The sequence below is a fragment of the Hevea brasiliensis genome, chromosome 9, assembly GCF_030052815.1.
Source record: "Hevea brasiliensis isolate MT/VB/25A 57/8 chromosome 9, ASM3005281v1, whole genome shotgun sequence".
NCBI classification, from domain to species: Eukaryota; Viridiplantae; Streptophyta; class Magnoliopsida; order Malpighiales; family Euphorbiaceae; genus Hevea; species Hevea brasiliensis.
In genome coordinates this window covers 27,872,448-27,885,100 of record NC_079501.1, presented here as the reverse complement: position 1 = coordinate 27,885,100, position 12,653 = coordinate 27,872,448, and the positions used below count along the sequence as shown (strand labels likewise).

At 34.7% G+C, this 12,653-nt stretch overlaps 1 non-coding gene across 1 annotated transcript; it reads right to left on the bottom strand.

The window, feature by feature from the left end:
• Positions 1–12,244: 12,244 nt before the first annotated feature.
• On the bottom strand, positions 12,245–12,350 carry LOC131183495 (small nucleolar RNA R71). Its single transcript, XR_009151548.1, has one exon. It is a non-coding gene; the product is annotated as a small nucleolar RNA R71 (small nucleolar RNA).
• Between the last annotated feature and the right edge of the window lie 303 nt (positions 12,351–12,653).

Sequence of the window (12,653 nt, the reverse complement as noted above, 5' to 3'; positions counted from 1 at the left end):
GTTTCATTAAAATATAGGACTAAATAGTAATTTTCCCTTAATTTAATGGATTGCTATTTATATGTTGAGCTTGATGTTTGATGGTATGAGTGAATGACATTTGATCCTTATGTAATTCTTATTTTGTAAGCCAAAGAAAATTTTATTAATAAAAAGAAGGAAAAGAAGAGAAAAACTAACAAGAGATTGCCTTGAGTCATCAGATTCAACCCCTTATACCTGCGTATAAACTAAATCCCTTGTTGATCCTTATTGATGCTACCATGATTCCTTGGGTTGTTGGATGCGAGTAGATGGATCTCCGGTAGCTTGAAATCAAGAACAAAGCTAGGTCGGTGGTCATTTGGCAGCAACTCCAGTGCTCACATTAGAAAGGGCTTTATGAATGCTAATGGCTATGAAATGGTATGTTTGCTAAGGTGTGAAAAGCATATCTAAGTAGGCACCTAAGGGCTATTTATACTATGGTAGGAGAAAGTTAGTGCTAATTACATGATCCTACCAGCCTATCTCATGCTCTTCTTTAGGCATACGTAATGAAAATGTGCCTTTATCAATGTAATTCCCTTTAGCCGTATATTACAAAATTGTATTGTGTCTACATTATTACGATCTTGGATCTATAGTGCCTATCTCCTAAGACCTGGGCGATCACTATCTGATCTCCATGAGATCGGGGATAGCTTGAATTGTCTTGAGTTACGTCTGAGTCACTGCGTGAGTGCATTCAATTCATATGAAATCGGGTATGATCTGACGAATCCACCCAAAAGAAATCGAAGTTTGAGTGGACTATATCACTTATATAGTTATTTAATCGTTGAATCAATAAGTTTAATTTGCATTTGAGCTGTAATCATCATTCCTCTATTTTACCCTATTTTAAAAGCAATTGATTAATTTGGTTGTGTGCTTCTACTAATTTTTTTTTTTAAAACAAGTTTTGCTTTGTAGAAATTTTAGATTTTTTTTTTCTAATATAAGTAATAAAATGAAGTTTTCATTTTTAATTTTTATAATTTTTTTTTTATTTTTTTATTTTTATTTATTTTTCTTTTACGGTGGAAAGACTCATTGAACCCATGCATGAGTGACATATGGTGGTTAAGCAAAAAGAAGGTTGGAATAGGAAGCAAGAGAACCGAGATGAGTCTTGTATAAGGTTTGAGGGATAGGACTACATTGATGATTGAAAGGGCCATGGCCCTCCAAACTTTGCAAATTTTTTTATTTATACCCTTATATTTTCTATAAAATTTGATTACAAATATATATTTGGCCTTCCAACCTTGCAAAACTCCTACATATCCTTGTAGAATTATATATTTGGCTGCCTTAAATTTTGATTAAAATCTTTCAAATCCTTTTATTATCATCTTTTTTTTTTAATTCTTTTAAATTTAATCTTCAATTGATTCTTAAAATTTTTATATATATTTTTAAGTATTATAATTATTTGTAATTTGCAAAATTAAAAAAAAATTATTTAAATATTCAAAATTTTCATTGTCACTATTACTCATGGCTCCTCCAATCTAAACGTTCTAGTTGTGCTCTGCTCTGTACATAATTACTGTACTACTCATGGTTATAAGGCATCAACAATTCAGTAGTAATAGCAATAGTAGGATTTGTTTAATATTATTATTGGAATTCTTATTAAAAAATTAAAAAATTTAAAATTAAACTAATATATTTAAGTTATAAAAATTTAAAATACTTGAACAATTTTTCCTTTTTTTAATAATTTTTCTTTTCAAAATGTGAATTTTCAATTCCAAACTGGGCGTAGTAACTGGGCTCTTGCTTTCCATTCATGCTCGAGTGGTTACCCATTGCTGATATAGCTGCCTATCTTGTGGAGTGATAACCAACCAAGCTGAGTCCTTTGAAAATTTCATACTTGATTTATCAAAACTTTTTTGAGTTCAAGCCGAATATCAACATGTCCAAATTTGGTTCGTTTAGAAAATGAACTTTAAACAAGTTAGGCTTTTATCGACTTGAGATTCGAACAATTCATGAATAGTTCGACATATTTATAAAGTAAGTTTTATATTTAGGGCTATAAATATCAAATTATGTAGTTTTGATTAATTCTCATATAAAATAATAACTCAATTTTCATGAAATATTAAATTTAAATTACAAATAACTACATTTAATAAAATACATTTTATATATTGGTTATATCATAGTTTTAAACTGTATATTATTGTTAGAACATTCATAAATAAAATAATAAATATTTATAATATAATAAAATATAATAGCTAATATAAATATTTTTACAAATGAGTTTGTTTACTACCTATTTCATAAGTCTATTTATGAGCTGGTTTATGAGTCTTAACGAGCCGATTCATAGATCTTAATGAGTAGCTTACGAGTCTTAACAACCGAATGTTATAAAGCATGAGTTTAACTAATTTATTAAACGAGCCAAAAAATTGAATTCGAGCTTAGTTTGTTTTCTAAACGAACCAAATTGAGCCCAACTGTTATCAAGTCTAACTTGGAGTATGTAATATTCGCTATTTGTCGATGTCAGAATGTCTGTCATTGACGGAATATTCTGGTAAAAATAAAATTCCACTAACAAAGGAGTGGCGGTAAGATGTGGATATATGTTTATATGTGTTTGAGGTATTCAAAATGTATTTAATAATGAAAAATATTTTAAAGGCTTTATTTCCTAAAATTTTTTAAATATGTGTTTTTGGCATAAGGAACTTTGATAATCGAATGATGGACTTTTGGCATCTAAAGTCCCTTTTTCTATTTAAATACTCTTTTTGGATAGAATGGACTTTGACAGCCGAAAATCCCTCGACAGTGAGGGTATAAAAAGGGTCAAAAGCTCATTTTGCTGCCAAAACACTTAGGTTTTTCTATTCTTCTCTCTCTCTCAACTGTTAGAGTATACAACGAGCTCTTTAAAGAGATTTCCTTTGGTTTTTCAAGATTTGAAAGTGGATTCTTCCATTTAGAAGTTTGAAAGAGTAGATTCAAGCCTTAGCGCTTTGATTCTCTCACCTCTAAGCTCTAAGGAAAGAGGTAACATTCTTTTCTTCTTGATCTAATAGATAGATCCAAGCATGTTCATGAGAAATTAGGTTTCTATAACTTCAATTTTATTTAAAGTTATTTTTAAGCTGAGTTTTGGAAAGTTTATGCATATTAGTGTTAGGATTTTGTAATTATGTTAAAATTGCATGTTTTTTTATTGTTAGATTAGGCATGTTTAAGTGTTATGGGTCTTAAGTGGCTAGTTTTCATTGATGGATTTAAAGGAATCCTTATATATGTTATGTTGGGTTTGGAAAAAACCTAGGATTTGAGTTTTTGGTTGAGTATGATTTCAAGTTGTTTTAGGCTCTAGAGACTTGTTTATATGTTTGGTTTGAGTTTTGGAATTTTGGAACGAGTTTAGGTGTTAATGGGAGAAGGAAATTCCCAGGTTCAGCTGCCAAAAACCATTGTTTCTACAGCCGAAGCTTGTAATTTCTCAAAAAATCTGAAAAATTTCTAGGTTCGCAGCTGAAGTTCTAGACTTCGACAGTTGTAGTCAGCACTAAACTAAAAGGCTATCTGAAGCTTGAGACTTCAACAGTTGAAGTCCAAGACTTTGGCAGCCGAAGTAGGTTTTGTCTGACTTTTTCTCTCTTCTTTTTTAAGGTTCCAAAACCTAATTTCATTATTTCTAAGAGCCTAGAATAGGATGTTTATTATGTATATAGAGTTGGGCTTGAGGGACTCAGAAGGTTAAGGATCTTATGGTAGCTACTGTTCGAGATAGTAGGTTGATAGACTATAAGAGTTGAGTAATTCTAACATTAATAAACGTAAATTTTTTAAATTTAATTTTTTATCATCCTCATGCATCATTTCATATTTATTTAGGATGTATACATCTAGAACACGAATACGTTGCATATTTGCATAATTATTTTCGGTGCATTGACAAATGATGGATGACCCATTGACTCGCCTCATGTTATGACTATGTTATGTATATTATGGATCCATAAAATCTAAGGGGAGAACTTTATGATGCCCTTAGTGAATGACATAGGTCATGTTTTAAGCGAAATTCCTGAAGAGCCTCTGTATGAGCCGGGCACATTGGATTTGTGGAGTCACTGGTGACAAGTCTATCTTATATAAAATGTTTATGATGTGAAAACTCATTTGGATGATGCATTTGTATATGTATGAATGAATGATATAATTAATTGTTAATTTACTCACTGAACTTGTGTAAGCTTACACATTTCCCCTAACACTTAGGTACAGATTTGCAAGATTAGAAGAGTTCTTTGGAGAGAGAGCAACAGGGGTAGCTTTAGCGCTCTTCTTTATGTATGATATATGAGGAGATGGACATATAATATGTGAATGAATAGTACTATTGTAACACCCCTATTGGCATAGCCTGGTATATTTCACTATTCTGGTGATCGGTGTCAATACAGACAAGCAAGAGAATTAGAACCACATCTAAGATACCTAGAGAAGTCCTGAACACAAATAATTAGTAATTGTCAAATAGTTAAGTATAAATAAGAAAAACAGAACACAAGAAGTTAAATGAGCCAGGAGTCACAGCGATAGGTGACTTTCTACGGAATGACTGCGAGGTCAGTCTAAACTCAAATTTCGAACCATAAAATGTGATGCTGCGGTGCTTAGAACTATTTTGAACACATTAGAAAAGAGAAAATCATAGAAAAGAATTGTTAAGCAAGTCAAATGATTAGGTCAGGGATCCGGAAGAAATATTGAATTATTTGCAAACTGGATTGAACCAGCGAGGGGTAATTTGGTCAATTCACCTATAGAGCTGACATTTGACCTAACTGTCCAATAAAATCGTAGAAAAGAAAATTTTGGGATCAAGAATTAAATTAAAGAACTAATAGAAAAATAAATGAAAAAGAAAAAGAAAGAAAAGAAAAAGTTTATTTGCATCACGCATGACATAAGCATGATGCAATAAACCTAATATTAAAAAATTGAAATTTGGGATAAATCCTAACAATTAAAAGACAAAAAAAAAAATTATTCTGCTTCTTCACAAAAAACGTCCATCTCTCCTCTCTCTCTCTTTTCTCCTTCGTTTCCTCCATAGCCATGAAATTCAAGCTTTCAAAGCTTGAATCAACCCCATAAATCTCCTAAAATTTCCACTAAATTATGATTAAGCTTTGTTTGGGCAACTAGAAGAGGAGATTGAAGAAGCAAGAAAGAAGAAAAAAAGGAAGAAAATTAGTGATTGGAAAATCAAACAAAGGTTAGTATGTAAATTTGAATTCTTTTGTTAAATTTCTATGTTCTTAGTTTAATTAACTTAGAAAGTAACTTAAAATCATAACAAAACAATTTTTATCAGTAGAAAGCTGAGACATAGCCCTAAAACTTTAATGAAGAAAAAAAACCCAAAGTTTGACCATAACCTACTTGAAAATCCACTTGCAGTCAACCACAAAAATTACCAAAATCCAAAATTTGCCTAGAATTCTGGGTAACCCCAAATCCAGCCAGTCATGTTCAAAGGGCTATAACTTAGGCTCAAAACTCCAAATGGAGTGATTCAAAAAGGAAAATAAAGTTAAGACAATAAGGAACAACTTTTATGAAGAAAAATTAGTCAAATTATCACAGCAACATGACCAACGGAACAGTGTAAAACAGGACACCAAAACTAAAAATTTGAAATTTGTGCCTAAAAGATTTAAGATTTGAGAAAACAACCAAAACCAACAAGTTAGGTAACCAAAATGTGATATGTGGGTGAAATTAGAATTCCTATACCTATTAAGCATTAGAAAGTCAACAAATTAACTTGAATAGTGTCGTGAATAGTAACCCCGAAATACAAATTTTAAAAAAAGTCAAGTTTAGCATATTAAAACTTGGTATAAGTATATTTGAATTCATTTTCCTTACTGTATTTGAATAAATATGATTTGAATTATGTATAAATGTTATTTTATTATATTGTGCACCACTGAGTCATAGTACTCAGCGATGGCTGTTATTGCTGTTGCAGATATAGACACTAGAGGAGCAGCAGAGTGAGCTGCTGAGGATATTGGAGCTACACTCTTGAAGTTTTGTCAGGTATAAATTTATACCCTGAATGTAATGTTTATATTTGTGTATGTAACTATATATATATATATGTAAAAACTGATCATGAGCAGTTGTATAAAGTTGTAATAATATCATTTTGGATTTGCTAATGTAAAGTGGTTAATAAATGTAATTTGTTTTTACTTTAATGAAAAATGAATGGAAATATTGAGTTGTGAATTATTGATTTGAATTTTGGAGTTTGAGAAATGATGTTGAAGTTTGTTGTGGTAGTTGTTGAGTTGATGAAATAAATTATTGGAAGTGTTTTTACAGGTTTTTGAAGAACTGTTTTCTTAAAATACAAACGGCACTCTGCCGAAATTTTTCCAAAATTTGTGTAAAAATAAAAATGGACAAAAGTTTTAGCTAGCTTTTAAACTAATATTAAATGTAAGAAAATGCTCACAACTTCCAAAAAGTAAGAAAAATGTTTTTTAAAATCCCTTGTAGGGTACTTAATAAGTTATCAGTAGGTGAAGTTCGGTAGTTCATTAGGTATTCTACGGGATCATGTTATGCCTTACAGAGGGGTAAGGTGTGACATGTTTTAGTGGTATCAGAGCGAATTTTTTTGAAGTATATTTTGACTTATGAATTGTGTCTTTTCTTGGATAATTACAACTGCTCAATATCCTTAATTGTTACATACAGTGCATTACATCATAAATATGAACTAACGGAGGGAAACTCCTTGTGTTATTTGTTCAGGAGATATCTCAACTCCAAGTTGAAATGGAAGAAGGGGATCGCTCTGTTGAGCAGTCTATAGAGGTTGAGGCCCAAGGAGAAGCCCCAGCTCTCCAAAATATTAGTGGGTTGGTGGCACCATCCCCCTAAATGCTGCAGTTTTCTGCACAATTTGCACAACAGATGGCGGCAATGTTTCAATAAATGGCTGGAAGCATGCCTACTCCAGCTCCACTTTAGACACCTGTGGTACAACCATAGCCTCCAGCTAGACAGTATGACAAGCTGTTGAAGTATGGGGCAACAGAATTTAAGGGTACAGTAGACCCTTTAGAGGTAGGGCAGTGGTTAGAGAGGATGGATCGAGTATTAAAAAAGCTGCACTGCCCATATGAGCTTAAATTTGAATACTCAGTGTCCTTATTGCTAGGGGATGCGTATGATTGGTGGAAGACCATCCCCTATAGCTTGACAGAACCGCCAATATTGACCTAGGACGACTTCATCATAGAGTTCAGACAGAAATATGTCCTAGATGCATATCAGTGGCAAGGCAATAGATCAGTGGCAAAGTATGAGAGGGAGTTCTCCCGCTTAAGCCACTATGCTAGGAGTCTCCTGTCCACCAGCAAAGAAAGGTACAAGAGATTTGAGACTGGTTTGAAGCCCAGCCTACGGATGCAAGTAGTGGGATTCAGACATAGTAACTTCTCAGAGCTCATCTCTCAGGCACTTGAGCTAGAAATGATTGAATTAGAAGCAACACCAGTAAAAGAGAAAGTTGAGAAGACTAAAAAATCAGAGAAAGAAAAAGATAAAAAATCAGTTGAACAAAGTCCCAGTGGTACATCTGGAAAAAAGAAAAAATTTGGGAGACCTAGCAGAGGTAGAAGTGGAAGGTTTGGAAGGGGCAGATTCTCTAGACAGAGACCCCCTAGATCTGGTCAGCAGTCGACCAGGGGTTCACATCCTCCTCGCTCCTGTGAGACATGTGGCAAGATTCATGGGAGAGAATGCTATTGGGCAATAGGAGTTTGCTTTAATTGTGGAGGCAAGGGCCATCTCGCTAAGGACTGCACTAGTGCCCCTAGATTTGGTCCAGCTCCTACTACTAGAGAAGGATCTATTGAGTCACGCTGCAGAGGTTCACAACCAGGTTAGCGAAGAGGCAGAGGTAGAGGCAATGTTTGAGCGATCGAGTCTGTTAGCGATCGGCACAAGGGAGTGCTCCAGCCAAGATTTACACGATGAGACAGCGAGAAGAGGCTGAGACTTTTGATGTCATAGCCGGTACATTCTCTATCTCTGATCAAGATGTATTTGTACTGTTTGATCCGGGTTCAACCCAATCATATGTTAGTGCTAGCATAGTCAGTTCACTTGCAGTTTCGTCTGCCAAAATGGATTTTGAAGTGCTAGTAACTAGTCCATTAGGACAAGAGGTCCGAGTCAATAGAATCTATAGAGATTGTCCTTTGGTGATCCAAGGACACACTTTTCTATTGAATTTGATTGAAATGTCCTTCAGAGATTATGATATCATCTTAGGCATGGATTGGTTAGCCAAGGATCACGCCATGATTGACTGTAGACTGAAGACAGTCACTTTTGGTCTCCCTCTGTATGGTGATGTGGTAATACATGAGGGAGGCAGTTACTACCATCAAATATCATTTCGGCTGCACTAGCCAGAAGAATGATAAAAAAGAGGTGTGAAACATACTTGGCACATGTGGTAGACACCCAAGTGGGGAGTCCAGCACTGAGGGACATCCCTACTATATGTGATTTTTCGGATGTGTTTCGTGATGAATTGCCAGGATTACCTCCAGAAAGAGAGGTGCAGTTTGAAATTGATGTTATGCCTGGTGTGGACCCAATCTCTATAACATCATATAGAATGGCACCAGCAGAATTGAAAGAGTTAAAAGTGCAGTTGCAAGAGCTGCTTGACAAGGGCTTTATCAGCCCTAGTGTATCACCTTGGGGAGCGCCAGTGTTGTTTGTTAAGAAGAAGGATGGCACTCTCCACTTATGTATCGACTATCAGTGGTTGAATAAGGTGGCAATAAAGAACATATACCCATTACCCCGCATTGATGACTTGTTTGATCAGTTGAGGGTTGAGCTATGTTATCCAAAATTGATTTGAGATCGGGTTATTATTAGCTTAAAGTACAAGAGCAGAGTATTCCTAAAACTGCCTTTAAAACCCGCTATGGCCATTATGAGTTCTTGGTTATGCCATTCGAGTTAACTAATACTCTGGCTGCTTTTATGGATTTGATGAACACTATCTTCAGACCATACCTCGACCAGTTTGTTGTGGTATTCATAGATGATATATTAGTCTACTCGAGGAGTGCAGAGGAGCATGATAGATATCTACGGATTGTACTGCAGACTTTGAGGGAGAAACAGCTATACGCCAAATTGTCGAAGTGTGAATTTTGGCTGAAGGAAATATCCTTCTTGGGGCACATAGTATCGATAGAGGGCATCAAGGTAGATCCAAGTAAGATAGAAGCTATCCTTAATTGAAGGCCACCCAGAAATATCACTGAGATTAGCAGTTTTCTGGGTTTAGCTGGATACTACCGTCGATTTGTGAAGGGATTCTCCATGTTGGCATCTCCATTGACCAAATTACTTCGAAAAGATGTGAAATTTTAATGGACAGATAAATGCCAACAGAGTTTTGATGAGTTGAAGAGATGTTTAACTGAGGCTCCAGTCCTTACTTTACCTACCCCGAGTAAAGAGTATATTGTTTACAGCGATGCTTCTCATAATGGGTTAGGTTGTGTATTGATGCAAGAGAGGAATGCCATTGCCTATGCATCACACCAGCTGAAACCGCAAGAGAGGAACTATCCGACACATGACTTAGAGCTTACAGCTATTGTATTTGCTCTTAAGATCTGGAGACACTATTTGTATGGGGAGAAATGTTATATCTACACAGATTATGAGAGTTTGAAGTATCTGGGCACTCAGAAGGAGTTGAATTTGAGACAGAGGAGATGGTTAAAGTTGATAAAAGACTATGATTGTCTGATAGACTATCAGCCAGGGAAAGCTAATGTAGTGGCTGAGGCCTTAAGTTGCAAGACTATGGCAAGTTTATGGGTTACTCCTTTGTCTATGGTACATTGTTACACTCATTTCATATAGGCATTTTGGGATAGTTTTGCATCCATTTTGCCCTCATATTTTAGTATATTTTATGTTTTTAGCTTTATTTTATCTTATTTGTTAATTTTAGATACTTTATATTTGATTTTCGTAATTTTTATTGTTTTGATAGGATTTTGTGGCAAATCGAAGATCAATGAGTGCAATAGGAAATAATTTGAAGAGATTTAAAGTTTTTTAAGCATGGAGGAAAGTTGAAGAAATCAAGCCTTGAAAGAGCAAACTAGCCGAAATTTGCTTAAGACTTTGTTTAAGGTCATGCTTAGGGTAAAGCGGCAATGCTTAAGATGCAGCACAAGTCAAGCATGAGCAGAAAAGTCCATTTTACTCTAAGTCTGCCGAGATTTGCTGAAGGTCTGCTTAACCTTAAGCAGACAGTGCGACCAGAGGCTAAAATTTGCTAAGAAGCTGCTTAGGGTTAAGCCGAACCCTAAGCAGAATGCCCAGAACGTGAATAGTGCTGCTGACTTGGATAATTTTACACCTCATTTCCTATCCACTCCTTGTCTTTTATTTACTTTTAGGGCAACTTTTAGGGACCATATAAATTCATCATTTCATTATTTTTGCCATAAGAGGAGGGGAAGGAAAAACAAAAAGGAAAGAAAATTATATAGAAAGAGGGAGAGAATACGCCATTCTCTCTAGGAAGAGGAGCTGCTGCACGAGTTTGGAGCTCCAGAAACCAGAGACCTTGGTTCTTCCACCTGGGTTTTCCTATTTCAGTCCTTTTGTCATGTTTTTCTTTATTCTTCCATCAATATTTCTTGTAAATACCATCATGAGTGAGTAATTTCTTTAGATTTCAGAGTTGGGAAATATGTTTTAGATTAATTTGTGGATTTGGACTGGGTATTTCCTTATTTTATATGAATATGAGTTTTGATTCCTTCCTTGTGTGCTTGATTTACTTGCCTAATGTTGGTACCCATTGGGTATTGTGTTAATCTTTGATTGAAGGACCGAAAGGTGAAAGTCATTGATGGGTAATCATGGATGGGAACTTAAAATCACCTAGATTTAGAAATAAACTAGGACTTTATGAGGAATTAATTATTGGTTACAAAACTTAATGGGTTTTAAAGTAATCAAATACATACAAAAGTAGGTTTGGTTATTTTAGAATACACTTTGATTTGCTTGAAAAAGATATCAAAGGGATTTAGAATCAATTTCCTTCAAACTCTATTTTTCCCTAAAAATTGGAATGCCCAAGACAAATCCCAATTAATTTATGCATAAACCCCCAACTCTGGAATCACTTTTACCATAATTAGACTTTCGTTTAAATTACCCATTGTTAATTTTAGTTTAATTGCGAACTAGAATTAGAATTTATTTGTTTGCTCTTTACCCATTTCAATTTAGATTAATCAATTTACCTTGCTCATTTACATTTACCATTTATTCATTAATCATTAGCCCAAATAATCGCTTCATTCATAGTTTAGTAATCAAACAGCAAATCCTCGTGGGAACGATACTTGATTCATCACTTTATTACTTGAGACGACCCGTATACTTGCGGATTCGCCCCATCAAGTTTTTGGCGCCGTTGCCAGGGATTTGATTTTTTTTTTTTGTTTGATATTGAACAATTGTTTGTTTGGTTAATTTGGGCATTTTATTTTATTTTCTTTTTACCATTTTACTTTGAGAATTTGTTTATTTTTGTTTTTCAGGTGCTTTATTTTATGAGAAGGACAAAAAGTGAAGAAATCAATTTATTCTTTGACCTAAATAGAAGACAAAGAAAGGCTTTAAGAGCAGAATCTAAGAGGAGAAAAGCTGAAATTAAAGCTCAACAACAACAAGAAAGAGCACAAGAGCAAGAGCAATTACAAGAAGAAATGGCCAACAACAACCGCTCTGTGAAAGATCATGCCTATCCTAACATTGGAGATTTCATGCCAAGTATTACAAGACCAAGAGTAGAAGCTAATAATTTTGAACTGAAGCCTGCACTCTGTCAAATGGTACAATAAGCACAATTTGGAGGAAATCCAAGTGAAAGTCCACATGTGCATCTAGCACACTTTCTTGAGATCAGCGATATGTTGAAGATAAATGGAGTTTCTGATGATGCAATTCGACTCAGATTATTTCCTTTTTCTCTGAAGGACCGAGCTAGAGAGTGGTTACATTCTTTGCCACCGGGTTCTATCACAACATGGGATGAACTTTCTCAAGCATTTTTAGCTCAATATTTTCCACCAAGCAAGACAAATTGAGAAATGAGTGACTTCTTTTAAACCTAGAGATGATGAGAGCTTGTATGAAGCATGGAAAAGGTACAAGGATTTGCAAAGGAGATGTCCACATCATGGGATTCCTAAGTGGATGCTTGTTCAACACTTTTACAATGGAGTTTCACCAGCCATTAGGAGTACGATTGATGCATCTTCTGGAGGTGACCTTATGGAGAAATCTGAAGATGAAGCTTTTTCTGCTCTTGATAAAATTACTTATAACAACTACCAATGGAGTTGTGAGAGGAATGAGATCAAGAAACCAATGCTAGTATGTTTGAGCTTGATGCCATGAATATGATTAATGCTAAGTTTGATGCTTTGACAAGGAAAATGGACAAGCTAAGCATGAAAGTAGATTCTTCAGCCGGAGGTTCTAGTAAT